The sequence below is a fragment of the Xenopus laevis genome, chromosome 6S (genome assembly GCF_017654675.1).
Source record: "Xenopus laevis strain J_2021 chromosome 6S, Xenopus_laevis_v10.1, whole genome shotgun sequence".
Classification (NCBI taxonomy): domain Eukaryota; kingdom Metazoa; phylum Chordata; class Amphibia; order Anura; family Pipidae; genus Xenopus; species Xenopus laevis.
This window is the reverse complement of record NC_054382.1, coordinates 61,847,415-61,865,081: the sequence shown is the minus strand read 5'-3', so window position 1 is coordinate 61,865,081 and position 17,667 is coordinate 61,847,415. Positions and strand designations below refer to the sequence as shown.

The window sequence follows — 17,667 nt, the reverse complement described above, 5'->3', positions numbered from 1 at the left end:
TTATTTATTTACTTATGTGTGATAACACTTTAACATTGCTTTATATCAAGGGACTCAAATCACTTTACATCAATTAAAGAGACCATTGATGTCTTCATGGGGGGCAGTGTTAAAGATTCAGATGCAGAAGGTGTTACAGGTGACATTTTTGCACATAGTGACATATTTCAGTATGCTAAGTATTACCTCACTTCTAAGGAGCATAGTTATTATGCTGTGTAAAACATTTTTTTTTTTGCCAAAAAAATTTGTAAAAAGCTGTATAAAATATTGCATGGTGTGTGTAATTTTTACACCATGCAAACAGCAGATTTGCCACCGTTATTTTACATTGCTTCTGGTGGAAGTCACTCTAAGAAAAAACACGTAAAAAATTTTATGCGCTTTTTACACAGCAGAGCCTGGTAATGTGTGGTATATTATCCTGCCATTTTTTACACAGCATAATAAATATGCCACTAAGTGTACCCACTGCATTGCAAGTGCCCTCGGAGATAATTATAAGTTAGAAGTTTAATCTTCAGGTAGACTTGCAACAAAGTGCAGACTGCTTTGTAAATCTGCAGAGAAACCTTCTGATGTAGCTGACATTTCTCTGCATGGTAGGGTACTGGAAAGCATTGCAGTAGCTGTACTGCAATTTCAGGTAAAGTTGGTCAATCAGTTTGCCAGTGCTATCTTTATTTAATAAAGGTTTAATGGGAATTCCTTCCAAAAACTTCCTTGCAAATACTTGTTAAACCTAATCAAAAATAGGTTTCTTTCTATATATACTGACAATATCACACCCATGGTCCTGTTAATATTTACTACAGTGCAGTTTGAAATGTCTGTGGCTAATTTACCAATGAGAGTAAGCCAGTTACCAGAGTTACCAGATCATTTAATAAGATACTTAGGGACACGAATACATGCAGTTTTCCGATAATCAGATGATCTGTAAGATAAAGGCTGGTCAAACACAGGGACAACTGGCTGTGAATTTGCCCCTTCAAACTAATTTATGGGACATACCGAAAGTCTATCTATAGATAGCTAGCTAAAAATCAGGCAATTATCAATTGGACAGTTTAAAAATACAGTCAGAGGAAGGGGCACATCAGCTAGTTGATGTGGCCCTCTCTCAATGGCCTGCACATACGCCTATTATTATCCAATCATATTTGCAGCCATAAGACCATGTTTATGAAACTCGTATTCATACCTGCTTTTTTGTAAGAATGACCCACCCAAGAAGCTGCTCTTCCAACCCTTTCATGGTAAAGTCAATGACAGCTGTCTTTGTGCTGATTTCTGGAGAATAAGCTGGAAATTGGAAATACCAATGTTATGGTTATATAAAGTGCAAATCCCTTTATTACATCATCCTCATTATATCCAACTTTAACCTAAAATAAAGATTATGTATTCAGTCAGACATGATGTAACATCCTCATTCCAGGTAGCACAACTTGTCTTTATTGTACTTAGTGGGCATTGTCCAAATTTAGAGACAGGATAGCAGGGTTGTCTTACATACATAGTAAATGAGGGCAAGTTAGTTATCAATCTGCCACAAACACAACATACATTTGTCAGCCTAAAAATACAAACAAGAATTACATTCATTACACTATCTTCAGTGTGCTACCCATTTCCACTCCTGGTCTGATACTATGTGGCCCTTCCACAGATCTTACATACAGTATATAAATGCAGTATAAGTATTTTTATTTTCATTTACTTTTTGCTATATCATTTTGAGTAAATCCAAGCTTGAATTCTGAATTCAGTCAAAGGTAAGCTCTTTGATTTAAGTTTCATTTCAACTATCATCATTTAGGGAAACAAGATCATCTCTGCTCAGACACAGCAAGGTGGCCACAAGTTGCTTTTTGTAATCCATGGGTCTCCGATTGTGTTTGTAATACCATTAGAGGGTGGTTTACCTGTGAATTAACTATTAGTATGTCCAGGGTCGGACTGGGCTGGCGGGACACCAGGAAAAAACTTGGTGGGACCTGCCAGCCCAGATCCATACCGTGTGTTTCTCCAGCTGCAAAACCTCAGTGCGCTTGCTGCACACGTGTGGCAGAGGAGGGCCCTGAGGCAGCAGTCCCAGTGGGCCCCGGGCCCCCAGTCCGACCCTGAGTATGTCATAATAACAATTCTAAGCAACCTTTCAAGTGGTCTTTTTTATTTTGTACGCCTTTTTCTTCTGACCCCATCTAAAATACAAATGCTCTGTAAGGCTACAAATGTATTGTTATCGCTACTTTTTATTACTCATCTTTCTATTCAATAACTTTCTGATTCATATTTCAGTCTTGTATTAATTAGTGCATGGTTGCTAGGTTTATTTTGAACCTAGCACCCAGGTTGTTGAAATTGCAGACTGGAAAGCTGCTGAATAAAAGCTTAATAACTCAGAAAACACACAACGTTTATCCTAATCATTGTGGGGTTTTTTTTTGCCTGTGTATTGTTGACAAACAAACATGATTTTGTTACAGTTACATGTTCTGTAATGCCCTCTTGATGTTATGCTTTGTTCTTTAGTTGTAACATGCAAGATTAATATATTGTTAATGAAAATGTATATTTGTTTTACCTTGAAAGTGGATCCAGATTTAATAAAATTCATCTCCAGAACATTGTTTAGCACTGGATCAAGTTCCTCTCTGACATCTTCTATTAGGAGAGGTCTCGCCAATGAAAGACAGTCTTCTTGGTGAGTTTTTAATACTTGTTGTTCAGGGAAGTTACCTGCACACATTAAGTTAAAATATTAAAATTATAATTTTCTTCCACAGCCTAGCAAACTTCTCCATATTACTATAGTCTTATGACTAAACTAGATTGTATTTGCTAAACAGGAAAGAAAAATACAATTATAAGTGGGTATTTATGTTTATAACTTCCCATTCAATTTATTAACAGCATATGGGCAATAACCATTTAACTTTAATTACAGAGCTGCAGGCATAACATTTGTAAGTATAACATAAGAGAAGGATATAGCTGAGAAAATAAAGAAAGGGTGCATTTCGAAAGCAGGGGTTTCACTGCAGTTACTGACAACAAAAATCTGATTAATTGTAGCAATTACAATCTTGAAGCATATAATGCAGAAAGTTGATGTTTTTGCTTGCCCATACCTGTAGTTCATTGTTTTTTTCCTTGTTTTTGACCCATATTTTTCCTTGTCCTTGTCAGTCAATCAACAAATGAAATCGGGATGCCTTGGTGACTATTCCATTCTGGATGGAAAGGTCATCATTTGGAAGTCCTTGAAGATTCCATTCACCGATAGTAGCATTGTCAACAAGCACAGAGATAAGGTTCAGATCCTAAATTGGAATCTTGTTTAAAATCAAGAAGTCAGGGGGCAGAGGAGTTTGGTGCTAGAAGAGATGGGCCATGCAAAGAAGTGCTGCCCCAACGCCAACTGTCCTACTCTGCATCAGCATAGTTAGATACTGCTAGAGCTGGTTATAGCATAAACCCTTTCTTAAATATAATGCATTTAAATTAGGCCTTTTCGATGGTCGAAGTACCAAAAAAATAGTTTGAAATTCTAAGTTTTAACTTCGAAAATTCACTTCGACCCTTAGTAAATCTGCCCCTTGGTGTGTGCCTTTGGAACCAGCAAATTCAGAATTGACAGTGAGAATGAATGAATATGTCCTGTTGTCAGAAGTGACACAAAAAGGAAAGCCCTGGAGCTATAAATGCAGGGGCTGCATGAAAAGGGATTCGAATGAACAGCAGCCAGATTAAATTGGTTTATATTTACAGATTGGCAGAATCAGATGTAGCAGTGATTGGATGAGAAGGAATGAGTTAAGGCTGGGAAAAGCCAGGCTGGGGCAGAAAACGACAGGGATGTCATGTCAGGGGAAGAAGCAGTTCACTTCCTTATTTTCTGAGGAGGTAGAAACATCCCAAACACCCTCCCTATTTTACATATTTTGTGAAATGTCAGGATTTTCTCTTTATGTTCTCATATTATCTATTAATAATCAAAGGTGGATGTATCCCTGCATGTACTGTTATATTATGGTTTTTGTACTGTTATACAGTATAACCATGAGGGAGTTTGCATGTTATTATTCAAGTTAAATGAATGTCAAATGCTTGATCCAGGAAATGTTTCGGATCGCCATTGGGGTCAGGAAGGAATATTTTTCCCTCTTGAGGCATAATTGGTAGTGGCTTCAGGCTTGGTTTTTGCCTTCCTCTGGATCAAAACAGCGGATTTATTATAATGTATTTTAAGTTTTTATTTGTCACAGCAGCGGTAGGAACTTTCCAGAGTACTGCACAAGTAAATTTAGAAGAGGGAGAAAGGAGGTTCTCTCCTGTGACTGCACAGTGGGTTGATTGATACAGACGCTGCTACTGCTTGTGCTAGGTGACAGCCTGCTTGGATTTCCTATCATAGACAAACTGCAGATTCCTGACCTGCTTATTTACGACTGTGTGCTTTGTAAATGTGATGTAAATATCTTCACCTACATCAGCTTTGTGAAGAATAATTCTCAGCATAAGCTAGGGGTGCCTACTATATTGTATGCATTGGATGGATAACATAGTAACATAATATGTTAGGTTGAAAAAAGACACAGGTTCATCAAGTTCAACCTTTTAACTCTATTTTAACCTGCCTAACTGCTTCCAGAGGAAGGCAAAAAACCCCATTGAAAGCCTTTACAATTTGCCTCAGCTATCTATTGTATTAACCTGTACAACTAATTCAGGGGGAAAAAATCAAATCTTCACAGTTATCACTCTAAAAAATCCCTTCTAAATATTTAATCCAAATGGCATTCACTAGGACAGGGATCCCCAACCAGTAGCTCGTGAGCAACATGTTGCTCTCCAACCCCTTGGATGTTGCTCCCAGTGGCCTCAAAGCAGGTGCTTATTTTTAATTCCAGGCTTGGAGGCAAGTTTTGGCTGCATTACAACCAGGTGTACTGCCAAACAGAGCCTCAATGTAGGTTGACAATCCACATAGGGGCTACTAAATGGCCAATCACAGCCTGTATTTGGCACTCCAAGAACATTTTTCATGCTAGTGTTGCTCCCCATCTCCTTTAACTTCTGAATGTTGCTCACGGGTTCTAAAGGTTGGGGATCCCTGCACTAGGACAACATTTTAGATGTGATCCCTTAACAAGCCTTCAAATAATTTGCTCACCACAGATGTCAAACTTACTGGCCTATAATTGCCAGGCTGAGATCGCAATCCCTTTTTAAATACTGGAATGACATCTGCTTTTTTCCCAATCCATACCATACCATACCATTCCATACCAGATGAAAATGAATCAGAGAAAATCACAAATAAGGGCTGGTTTAAAACTGAAATAAACTCTCTTAGAACCTGGGGGTGTATGCCACCTGGCCCTGGCACCTTGTTTACATTAATTTTTATTAAAGCTTTATGAATCCTATCCTGAGTCAGCCACTGACTAGATTGAGCTGAGCTATGATGTGAGCCTTGGAACTCTGACTCCTCTATTGTATACACTAAAGAAAAGAACTGATTTAGCACATTTGCCATTTCTGTATCTGTTACAACCATAATGGTACCATTATTTAAAGGAGCAACACTCTTTCACTTAATATACTTGGAAAAACTTTTTGGGGTTAGATTCAGCCTCAGCGCAATGCACTCCTTGTTTCCTTTCTTTGCCTTCCAGATTGCTGTTTTTTGCCATAAAATTGTCATGCAACAGGAGCTTAGCCTCCTCCTGCTCACTTACATTAGGGGGTCTATAGCATACTCCTACAATTAATTTGCTGGACTTTAAAATCGGTGCTCCCGCCCCCTAATTTTCTACATTACCTCCTCCTTTATATTTGCTTTTAAATTCTGCCTAACAAACAGACATACACCTGCTTCTTTTCTATTGCCTATGTCCCTCTGAAACAAAGTATAGCCACTGATATTAACTGCCCAGTCATGCAACTCATTCAGCCATGTTTTGGCCACACCAATCACATCATATTTTCACGCCAGCACCTCCAGCTCACCCATTTTTCCAGTCAGACTTCCTGCATTTAATAATACATTTAAATACATTTAATACTGGTACCATATTGAACATATGACATGTGGTCCTCCATATCCTTAACAGTACCCCCAACCAAATCTCCACCCCATTTCCCTTCCTTTGCCAACTACTTCGTCTTCCACTGAATCCTTTTTTAAACCCTCACCTCTCATGCCTAGTTTAAAATCTCCTTCAACCGTCTAGCCATCTTTTCCCCCAAAACAGCTATTCCGTCATCATTGAGGTGCAGCCCATCCCTAGCAAAGAGCCTGTAGCTGATTGAGAAATCATACAAGTTCGACAAAACCCTCCTCCCTATTCCAATCTCTTAGCCAGGTAATATCTCTGAGAAATATACCTTGGAATTCCTCACCCTCAACTTCATAACTTCACCACCTCCTTTAACTTTATCATTGGTACCTATGTGTACCAAGACCGCTGGGTCTTCTCCAGTCCCTCCCAATAATCTGTCCACTCATTCCACCACATGCCGAACCCTAGCACCAGGCAAGCAGTAAACTGTTCGGCGTGAAGGGTCCTTACAGCAGATTACCCTATCCACCTTTCTAAAAATTGAATCCCATATAACTAAAACCAGCCAATCCCTCTTTGCACTCCCCCCACCACCCATATAAGAGACACTGCCTCCCAGGGTGCATTGAGCTTCAGCCTGCTCCATACACACCAGTGCAGAGCAGTCCTCCCCAGCATCTTCAACCAAAATGTTGAATCTGTTGGTTTGGATGAGCTATGGCCCAGCCCCCTATCCTTCTGTCCCCTACTTCCCCTCTTGACTGTCATAAACCTTCCTCACTGATTAGCCTCCACTGCCCCTTCTCTATCCCCGCTACACTGGCCCCTGCCAATGATTGCTCTGTGAGCCTCCTTCCCTCCCCCTTGTTTACCACTGCCCTCGGTGCTGCAAGTTCCCCCTTTTAGAGTCTGCAGCTCAGATTCCAAGACGAAAACCCACCTGCATCTCTCACATGTAAATACTGCATGAAACTGCTGCTCCAACACTATATAAATGTTATAAGACACACTGAGTAATACTAGCAAGCCCACTGAATGTGAATGTGAATTCATGTTTGTGAATTCAATACTTAGATCACATGCAACACTAGCTTAGCAGTTCCCACTATCACTGTGTAAACAGAAACTTATAGAGGTTTTCAAAAAGATCTATATGATTATATAACATTTTTATGGATTTATGTGTCCCTTCTAGGTCTTTAATGATTAATCATAAATGGACCCAAAAATGGATCACACATGTTATTTATGGTGGCTATCCATGATTCCTTGAAATACAGAAAAATTATCCTATTATACAAAATACAGTAATGGGATCCCTTATGTTGAAATCTGTTATTAGAAAGTCCATAATAGGAAAATAATTATATATTTTTAAAAAGATTTCCTTTTTCTCTTTAAAGGAAAAATGATACCCCCAAACAATGTGGGTCTCTGTAAAAAGATATTGCATAAAACTCATTTTCATAATAATATACTTTTCTAGTAGTATGTGCAATTGGGTAATCATAAAAGAAAATTGGCATTTAAAAAAAAAATAAGGGCCGCCCCCTGGGATCGTATGATTCACTGTGCACACAAACATACCAACAAACCATACTTGTTAGGTCACATGAGCCAATTACCAGACAGAGTTCTGTCTTTTGCTTCAACACTTCTTCCTGTTACAGTTAGAGTTGCAGTATTTCTGGTCAGGTGATCTCTAAGGCAGCACACAGACCATCACAAAATGGTGGTTCAAGGCAAGAGATGTAAAATGGCAAGATTTACAAGATTTAAGTAAGATTCTTTAATATGCACCTAATATGATGTAAACTATCTGTTGATTAAGTGTTCATTTTGGGGGTATAGTTTTCTTTTGACAATAAAACTGTACCGTGATATATAACTATAATAAATAATAAAACTGTGCACTAATACAGATATTTAGCTTTCCATGTCCCAACATCTCATTCCACAATTAAATAACAGATGAAACAGATCAGATCACAGCAGTAGCAGTGTGTGCAGTAGCTACATCTTGGGAACAACAAAGGAACTTATACTATTTTTGCATTACATTAATTTCAATGCACCTTTGGGGGGCAGCTTTATTAAGGGTCGAGGTGAATCTTTGAATGAAAAAAATTTGAATTTCAAGCTATTTTTTGTGTACTTCAACTAGGGAATAGTCCAGATTTGATTTAGATTTGAAAAAAATTCGAATATCAAAATCTATCATGTACTGTCTCTTTAAAAATTCAACTTTGACCATTCGCCATCTACAACCTGCTGAATTGCTGTTTTAGCCTATGGGGGACCTCCTAGAACCCATTTGGAGTCAATTGTGGACTTTGAAAAATCAAAGAAAAACTTTGAATCGAATTTGATCGAATGCGCTATTTCTTCTATTCGTACAACTCGAATTTGGCCAAATACGGACCTATTTGTTTGAAAGTGGACCTATCCAACCAAAAAAAACCTTCGACTTAATTTTGGTTGGTCTTTGTGAATTCGAATTTCAACGTTTTTTCAATTTGAAATTCGACCCTTTATAAATATGCCCCTTAAAGTCATTCTGACACATTTTTGTATATGCCTGAACCTTCAGCGTTTCAAATCTAGTCATCTTGTTTGAAGGTTTGACCACAACATACCACTTTTTTTATAACTGGACTTAGCCCTGCAACGTTACATTTGGGGGTTATTTATTAAAGTCTGAATGCTAAAAAACTCAGAAAATACTCCATTGTCAACCTGTCACAGTCCTGTAGAAGTCAATGGCAGAGGTCATATTTGCAATTTGAATATATTATTGTTTGCACTGGGGTTTGTACGGTAATCCAAACATTTTGAACTTTTCCACAGATTTCACAAAAAAATGTGGGCTTTTTGGTAGTCAAATCTTAAAAAAAATCAGATTTTTCGAGCGACAATCCGAAAAAGTCACAGTTTTTATGTGACAATATGGGCAAAACCGTGGATTCTAGTTTGGTCAGACTTTTTTTTTTTAAAAAATCTGATAAATTTGGATTTTGATAAATAACCCCCTTGCTGTATGAATGAAAATCCATAATCTGAATGGGAGCATACTGGAGATTTCCAGCTCTTTTTATGTTTTATTTATTTATTTTGTTTTACATTTACGCAATGATACCAGTTTAATTCAAATCAGCAAGGAATCCTGGATACAATATTATTGCAGTAGGTGATCCATTTCAGTACTCTCAGCAGTTCCTACTGGCAGCAAATGCTGAGGCAAGATAAGGCATGAAATCGTCTCAGCACGGACTCAGAGGCTAGGATGATCTTTTTCCAAGTAGCAATTGTGACTTGTGAGCCTATAAATGCTGTGAAAATTAAACTAATAGAAAGAAAAACCTTCTGATAACTACACCCAGAACCTACCCCTTTAATCTTATTTTAATCCTTTCTCCAAAAATACAACTTAAAACATTCTTTTGATTTTAGCTAAGTTCATATTTTTTATTCCTCACTTAAATCCAATTATATTTTAAATAATATGTATAGCATAGTCAGTCACACATAGTTGATTTATCCCCATTATACAGTCCTGCAAAGCAGTGTGCAACTTATTTTACTATTTGCCTTGTCTGTCACAGTACAGCAATTGGTGACTGTAATATGAAAACTTATTGATCCATATATATCAAGTTTCAACTTGCTCACCAATGACATTTACTAGATCAAGTGGCAACAGACCCTTACATGCGGCTTTCTTGCAATCATTTGTTTACTTGCTTTACTTTTTACATATCATGTGTCTGGGAGCTGCTTTTAATGCAGCTACTGTGCATTCCAATTAATTATTCTAAGCACTTGTATAATTAGCAAGATATGTTTGCATTGAACAGATCCAACCCAGCTCATATATATTTTCACTGTTATTAAACAACAAAGATTTCATAGCTATCCCAAAGCCCTAAAAAACCCTGCTCTTTTGTTATTACTCCTGGAATCATTTTATACCAATTGCCAAATGATAAGATTAAATTTTTTTAAAATTAATAAATGCATGAATATGTTTCCTGCAGCTATCTTGACCTTAAAGGAAAACTAAAGCCTAACTAAAGAAGTAGGCTAAAAATGGTATGCATTATGTTTTAGACTTTTGTACCAGCCCAATGCACTGAGGTGAAAAAGATAGGGATAGGGAATGTAAAAACTGCCCTGCAATAAATCCAGTCAGTTTGCCTAAAATGGGTTTTATTTATTTAGCTTTGGAAACTTAAATAGTTCTCCAATAAGTTTTTCTGTATTAAAATAAAATTTGATTCTAAACGACTTTTCTGTATACATTAATTAAACATCTCAACAGTTTTGAAGTTATTTGTAAATTGTATTGCCATTGAAAGTAGTTATCAGTCTGGCTGCTTACATTCTCTGCAGTTCTAGCTCTGACTCCTGAGACAATGTTGCAAGCCAGCTGATTAACAGACCTAAGGGAGACCTGACTCCAGCTACATTGTTCTGAGAATCAGAACAAGAGAAAATATTGCTTTCAGTAACATTTTAATTACATTTGCAAATAATTAATGTATACTGGATACTTGCTTAGAATTACATTTTCTTTCATAATACAAAAAACAGTTTTGACTTCTTTTCCATACTTTATTGAACCTTAAGTACCCACTCAGACTTGCTTCTAGCAAGATGCAAATCTACACTGATATTAGATATTCTTATATTATGCTGCTACAGCATTTAATCAGCTATTTCTGATGCAGTCTGCAATCTCATAAAGCCTCTACAACCAGAGAGTAGCAATGTGTGTGTGTACAGTAGCTAGTAGCACTACATGTAAACTAACTTTGGAATACATCACATATTTATCATCACAGAACAGTTTTTTGATGGAATTTACAATGTTTGTGCTTCTGGCTATACAAGTGTATGATTAAAAAATATCTGTGTTTACTGAGTGTACAAGTTTAAATTATTCATATCCATTAATATCAACAGGAAAATGCCTTTTAAGTGAGAATGTACAGAACAAAAGACAAATTATTGGCTGTCTGAGGCAAACCCAGTTTACAGTGAATATAACATTAGCTACATTAGCTACATTAGTCTAAAACTGCTGCTACAGTTGTCAAAGAGAGGTAGTTGCTGTGATCAGGAAATTTCAGCCATAGATCTTGAGATCAACATATGTTTAACAATGAGGCAAATGGTGGTGCAACTCCAGGACTTTTTTTTTTAGTGATGAGCACACTGGCCTGCTTCGACAAGCTGAAAAATTCACAAAACCATGGAAAATTTTCTAAAGGCTAACATGCGGCATCGCTAGTTTTTACTACCAAAAAAACTACATTGAGAAATTCAAATGGCATTGGAGTTGTTCCTGCATTTTTTGCCATAACACAAACAAACACAAATTTCACTTTGAAACTGTAACAGGCAAAAAAGTTTACTCACCCATACTCATGTCCACCATTAAAGTGGACCTGTCACCCAGACACAAAAATCTGTATAATAAAAGTCCTTTTCAAATTAAACATGAAATCCAATTTCTATTTTTTTATTAAAGCATTCATAGCTGTTGTAAGCTCATTTAAAAATCTCAGCTGTCAATCAAATATTGTCTGCCCCTCCTCTATGCCCTGGGCATAGAGGTGGGGCAGACAATTACTTTCACTTTCCATTCAGCACTTCCTAGATGTCACTGCTCTCCCCACGTTCCCCCCTGTCTCTTCACCATTTAATTGTGTAGCCAGGGCATGGGGATGGACATCAGGTCCCCCATTCTGGTGCACAAACAAGATTCTGAGATGATACAAGACTTGTCTTAATAACAGTGTCCACAAAATGGCTCCAACCTGCTTGCTATAATTACGAGTTCCCAGACTGAAGGAAACAAGATTTAAATAATTTATATAGTGTAATTAAAGTTCATTTTGCTTTACTAATGTGATAAAATAGGATTATGAATAATTTGTTTGGGTGACGGGTCCCCTTTAATATATGAATGGCTACATGTGGTTATATACTGGCTGAGACTTTACAATATCTAACTGATCTAGCTGTGAACCAACAGATATCATACAAGTTGACATACACAGTATGGCCACTGTTCTATTGTTCATTTTATCTATACAGAAATTATAAATGATTGGAACTGCAGCAGCTCCTAAAACTAAACCTAAACCAGAATGCTGAAATCCAGAGGCTGATTTCAGCCCTCACTGCAATCAGCATCCTCTTCTTCTGACAGATTTCGGCAAAGAAACGCAAGACTTTGCATTTCGAGCTGAAATCTGCCAATTGTGTTTGCGCCGGAGCTGACACAAGGCTTCTGGACACAAACAGAAGAAGACGATACTTTTAGTGGTGAAGAGCTTAAATCGGCCTGTGGGTTTCAGCAGGCTGATTTCTGCTCTATCTGGCCCTAGCCTTAAACTCCACATCTTCTGATCCACCACCTCTACTAGTATATATAACATGTCCCAGTTATAAACTAACCATTGTGTGGTACAGAGATATCAGTTGGGACAGTGTTTATAAGCATACAAAATAAGTGCAGTAAATCTCACAAATTTCATTTCATACGATTTTATTGGTACAGGTATAGGACCTGTTTTCATTAATGCTAAGGGATCTATCCGTAATGTGTATCACCAAACTTTAAGGCAGTTATTTATTAAAACTAAATTTTTTCTGGTCAAGTTTTAAAGGGGAAAGCCTAAAATTTTTAGGGGGAAAAATATTTCAGATTTTTAAAGACTTATTATACCTCAAAGCTGATTAAAATTAAAATCCAAAAATACTCCAGCTAAAACCATAAAAAAGTCAATGGCAGATGGTCCCTTTTACATTTGGAACATGTTTTTTGCTATCATGATTGTTGAGAAGTTTGACACTGATCTTTGTTTGGTAATCCAAAAACTTTTTCGGATGACAATCCAAAAAAGTCACACAATTCGAATTGTTGGATGAATTTGTCCAGCATTTTCCCCATTGTACAATTTTCTATCTGAATGTTTAGGAAATTAAGCCATAACCCTCTAAGTCTACTAAAAATCATTTAAACACATATCATTAATTAATTAATTAATTAATTAATTAATTAATTAAACCTAATAGAATTGTTTTGCCTCTACTGAGGATTAATTATTATCTTAGTTAGGATCAAGTACAAAGATCTGTTACAGAGAAAAAGGAAATCATTTTAATTATTTGGTATTATGATGGAGTCTATGGGAGATGGCCTTCACGGTGAAAAGCTTAAGGCACAGAGCAGCAAGAAGTTGACCAGCACTATTACTATACTATTAAATACTACGTACTAAAAATTAGAGCGGTTGTGTACCATTAATATTAATTGAACATTTTCAGTGGTTTTAAAATTAGTTGTAAATATATTTGGTATTGAAAGCAAAGTATTTTTCTATCCCCACGCTACTTCTCTTGCCTCTTGAACAAGTATAGCAGAACCCAGGCCAGACCCAATTTTCCAGAATGCCTTGCAGGTTCTGAGATTAACTGTGCTGCAAGGAACCCTGGAAATATTTGCAGTCTTGACAGAGAGGCAGCTGACTTATTACTAATTCTACATACTGTTGTTCAAACCACTGTTTAAAAATCAGCATGATAGGAACATTGCTATTTCTGACAGATCCACTAACTGGTAGTTCTAAGGCGGAATGAAAAATGAGTCATTTAAATTTTTACTCTTGTGCTTTATTGCCATTAGTGAAAGTGATAATTCTCTGCTAAATTGTAAGTGCAATATATCTTTATTTGAATAAAGGTGCTGATACAATTTGACACAATGGGAGCACGTCCCTTCTTTTATGCTTATTTGTAGACTTTGCCTGCTTGGGATCAGCAGATTAAGGAGGCAGCACCCCACATGGAACATTTGTTGGACCCTTGGTGTATTGAAAATTTGTATCTGATCTTTGGAGTACTTGGACTCTCCCCCCCCCTTTATCTTTTTTACCCTCCCCCCCCAGAACTTTGTTATTCATGTGCATTATTTGTTTCGATACACAACTGCTTTAAACCAGTTAGCTCCCCTTCTTTCTTCTATACAGTACATCGTTTATTACTAATACCCACAGTTCATAACCAAGTGAGAAATGATAGAGCAGAGATTAATAAATTTAGCCGTGGATGTCTACTTGTGCTTTAAGAAAAAGCCTTGAGTCCTGACAGGCAGACATGAGACTCAAACTGTCTTCCTTTCCCATGAACAATGGGAATATTACAATTTGTGCAGGCAAAGGGGAGAGGAAATCAAGTACAGCAGAATGAAAGGAATACACTGATGAAATAACATATGGAAACATGAATTAAAATAGGTTAAAATGCATTATACAATGCCTGGCAGAATTATATCTAGAGAGGAATATAAAACCACAGATGGCTCTAGCTTTTTTTTAGTAATAGTCTAAAACAACGAGAAAGAACACTGAAAACTCATCCACGAAAACATCAAATCTCTGTCACATTACACAATGATTACCATAAATCTTAGGCACCTGACTTGATTCCCTTCCATTTATTTTCCCTTGAATAGACAGAATGAAGAAATACTGTAGCTTGATGTGCACAATAAGCTTTTTTTTCTGCATGATTTCCATTATCAATATGGCTGGATTTTAAAATGTTGTTTTTAAATATTTGCCTATAATCAATAAAATTTTACAATCCATTGGTTCAAACTAAAGTAATAAGTTTAGTATATAGAATAAAATCAGCCTTCCTATGTTTTAGATGGCCATTACACTAAAGTGATCATTGTGTGAAGTGCCATAAAATTAATTTAGTGTATTTTTCATATTCATAATACCTACTTTTTTTTGTTCCTCTAAGACATTTTTCTACCTTTTAATATTTCATTTGCTGACAAGACAGATGCTTCCTCTAAACTAATATAATTGATAACACTGGCTCCTGGCCTAGTCAGTGTATTCTTGGCTTGCATGATATGGTCCCTGCACCTCAAACAAAGAAGAGCAAGGAACATAATGCTAAGGAATAACAAAATATTTAAAGTATTTCCATGTACTTATCTCTGCCAAAGGTATAATAATACATACAAAAGTTTAAAAAATGCAAGAAAAAATTAAAAAAGAGAACTAGCTTTTACATGCACACTATGTTTTGAGGCCAAGTGACTCTTAATCATCCTGCCTAGGATACAGTTTTCTACCTAACAAGCAATAAACTGGTCATTTAGGAAAAACCCCCTTTTTAACTCATGTGATCATTCAGCCCCTGTCATCCTCCTAGTGGATCTACATTTCAAAAATCTACAATTAAACATTAGATAGGTGACTGTTTTAGTACCATACATGGGGCAATAGACTGCTAACACAATCAATATATTGCATGGTCATCTACAATTTTCTAGTTATAATCTAGACCCTATTATGTTTTTATATTTGAATATATTTTCCTTTTTTGCACTGCAAAATTGACACTATCAGAAGGGACATCACACTACTCAACCCCCCTAGACTTCCACCACCCTCCCTCCACACTACCCAGTCTCTCCTGTGCTCCTTCACCCCTGTCACTGATGAGGAAGTCTCAAAGCCTCTTCTCACCATACCACCTGCCTGCTTGATCCAATTCCCTCAAAACCTCTCTGCAATACCAATCCTTGTCTAATCAAAGCCTTAACTAACTTATTTAATCTCTCGCTCTCAACTGGACTGTTCCTTCTCAACTAAAACATGCTCTTGTCACCCCCATTCTTGATCCCTCCAATCCTGACAACCTCCGACCTATCTCTCTGCTACCTTTCATCTCTAAACTACTTGAGCGCCTAGTCTACAACTGACTAACCTCATTCCTCTCTGACAATAACCTGCTGGACCCCCTACAATCTGGTTTTAAACCACAACACTCCACTGAAACTGCCCTGACCCGACTAACTAATGACCTTGGGGCTAAAGCTACTAATACTGCTTGATCCCTCAGCTGCATTTGACACTGTAAATCACCCTCTCCTCCTCCAGTCCCTCCATTCGCTTGGCCTTCGTGACAGAGCCCTGTCCTGGTTCTCTTCTTACATCACCAATCGTTCCTTCAGTGTCTCCTACAACAGAGTAGCATCTTCTCCCTTACCTCTTTCTGTTGGGGTTCCTCAAGGCTCTGTCCTGGCACCTATTCTCCCTCCATTCTTCCTCCCTTCGCAAATTAATCAACTTGTATGGTTTCCACTACCACCTCTATACTGACGATACTCAGATCTATCTCTCATCTCCTGATCTTAACCCAGAACTCCTAACTCGCGTCTCCTCCTGCCAGTAACATCCCGGAAGTATCCATCATAGCTAACAATTCCACTATCACCCCCTCTCCCCAAGCCTTGGGGTTATCCTAGATTCTGCCCTGTCATTCACTCCTCATATCCAGTCACTTATTAAATCATGTCATGACATTCAAAGCACTTCATAACTCTGCCCCACCCTACATCTCTGAACTCATCTCTATATAATCACCCAACCACTTACTATGCTCCTCTACTGACCTGTTACTCAACTCTTCTCTCATTGCCTCCTCACATGCTTGTATTCAAGACTTTGCAAGGGCTGCACCCTCTCCTCTGGAACTCTCTCCCACGGTCGTCCGACTTTCTCCCAAACTTTCGGCTTTCAAGAAATCTCTTAAAACGCACTTCTTTCGAGAAGCCTACCCTCACTCTGCTTAACTACCAAACGCAACACCACATACAGTACCACATTTCTTACCCACTTAATTCGATCTTGCCCAGTCCCACACCTTGTGTATTACTCCCGTGTAAGCTCTATCTGCATAGGGCCTTCCTCACCTTTTGTACCGGTATTGATTGTGATGTATGTAACTCCATATGTTCTATGTACTGTATATATTTTCATGTGATATAGTTGTATAATCTCATTTACTTTATAGTGCTAATTTGTTGGCGCTATATAAATACATGTTAATAATAATATAATGATTTTAATTGCTCAACTAGAAGACCTGTAGGGGAAAAAATAGCTAAATAAGAATACTTGCATATTTGTTATAAAAAGCTCTTCTTTAGAAGAAAGGGATTTGTGTTTTATGGTCTTATTTTTCTTTAGCTTTTTATTTAAACAGAGTAGCTGTTTCCAAATTAATACAGTTTTTTTTAAATTGCTGCCTTTAGCAGTCTCTGCCATTGAGTTTAAAACATGTAGTCACATTGAATAGTATATAACTGAAAATAAGTAATGATTTATAAAAAAATCTGCAATGGTATATTAACTGTAACCATACATTTCAGGAACAAATCAGGGTTGAACTTAGAACTGGGGTGCTCCAAGTAATGTAGGAAGTCTGGCACACCAGTCTAAAATGTAAAAGCCTATGAAAAATCAAACTGAAGGCCTGAATGTTGCTAAAAGCCTGGCAAGTTGATATATGTAAAAAAAAACAAAATTATTCTTTAGGATTGTGGCACAAAAGAGAGGAGGGCCAACATTTTTGTCTTGCTCTGGTGCTTTAAGCTGTCCCATTCAGCCCTTGAGGATTATACTGAGAATTGTAATTCTGCAACAACTGGAAGGGCAAAGTTGGCCTGTCTCTCATCTCATCTATTTGTCTTTTTAAGCACAGAGAGGGAAGAAATGATTTA

At 37.3% G+C, this 17,667-nt stretch overlaps 1 pseudogene; it reads right to left on the bottom strand.

Moving 5' to 3' along the window:
• LOC108719707 overlaps positions 1-17,667 on the bottom strand; it is a 218,233-nt pseudogene that overhangs the window by 43,915 nt on the left and 156,651 nt on the right.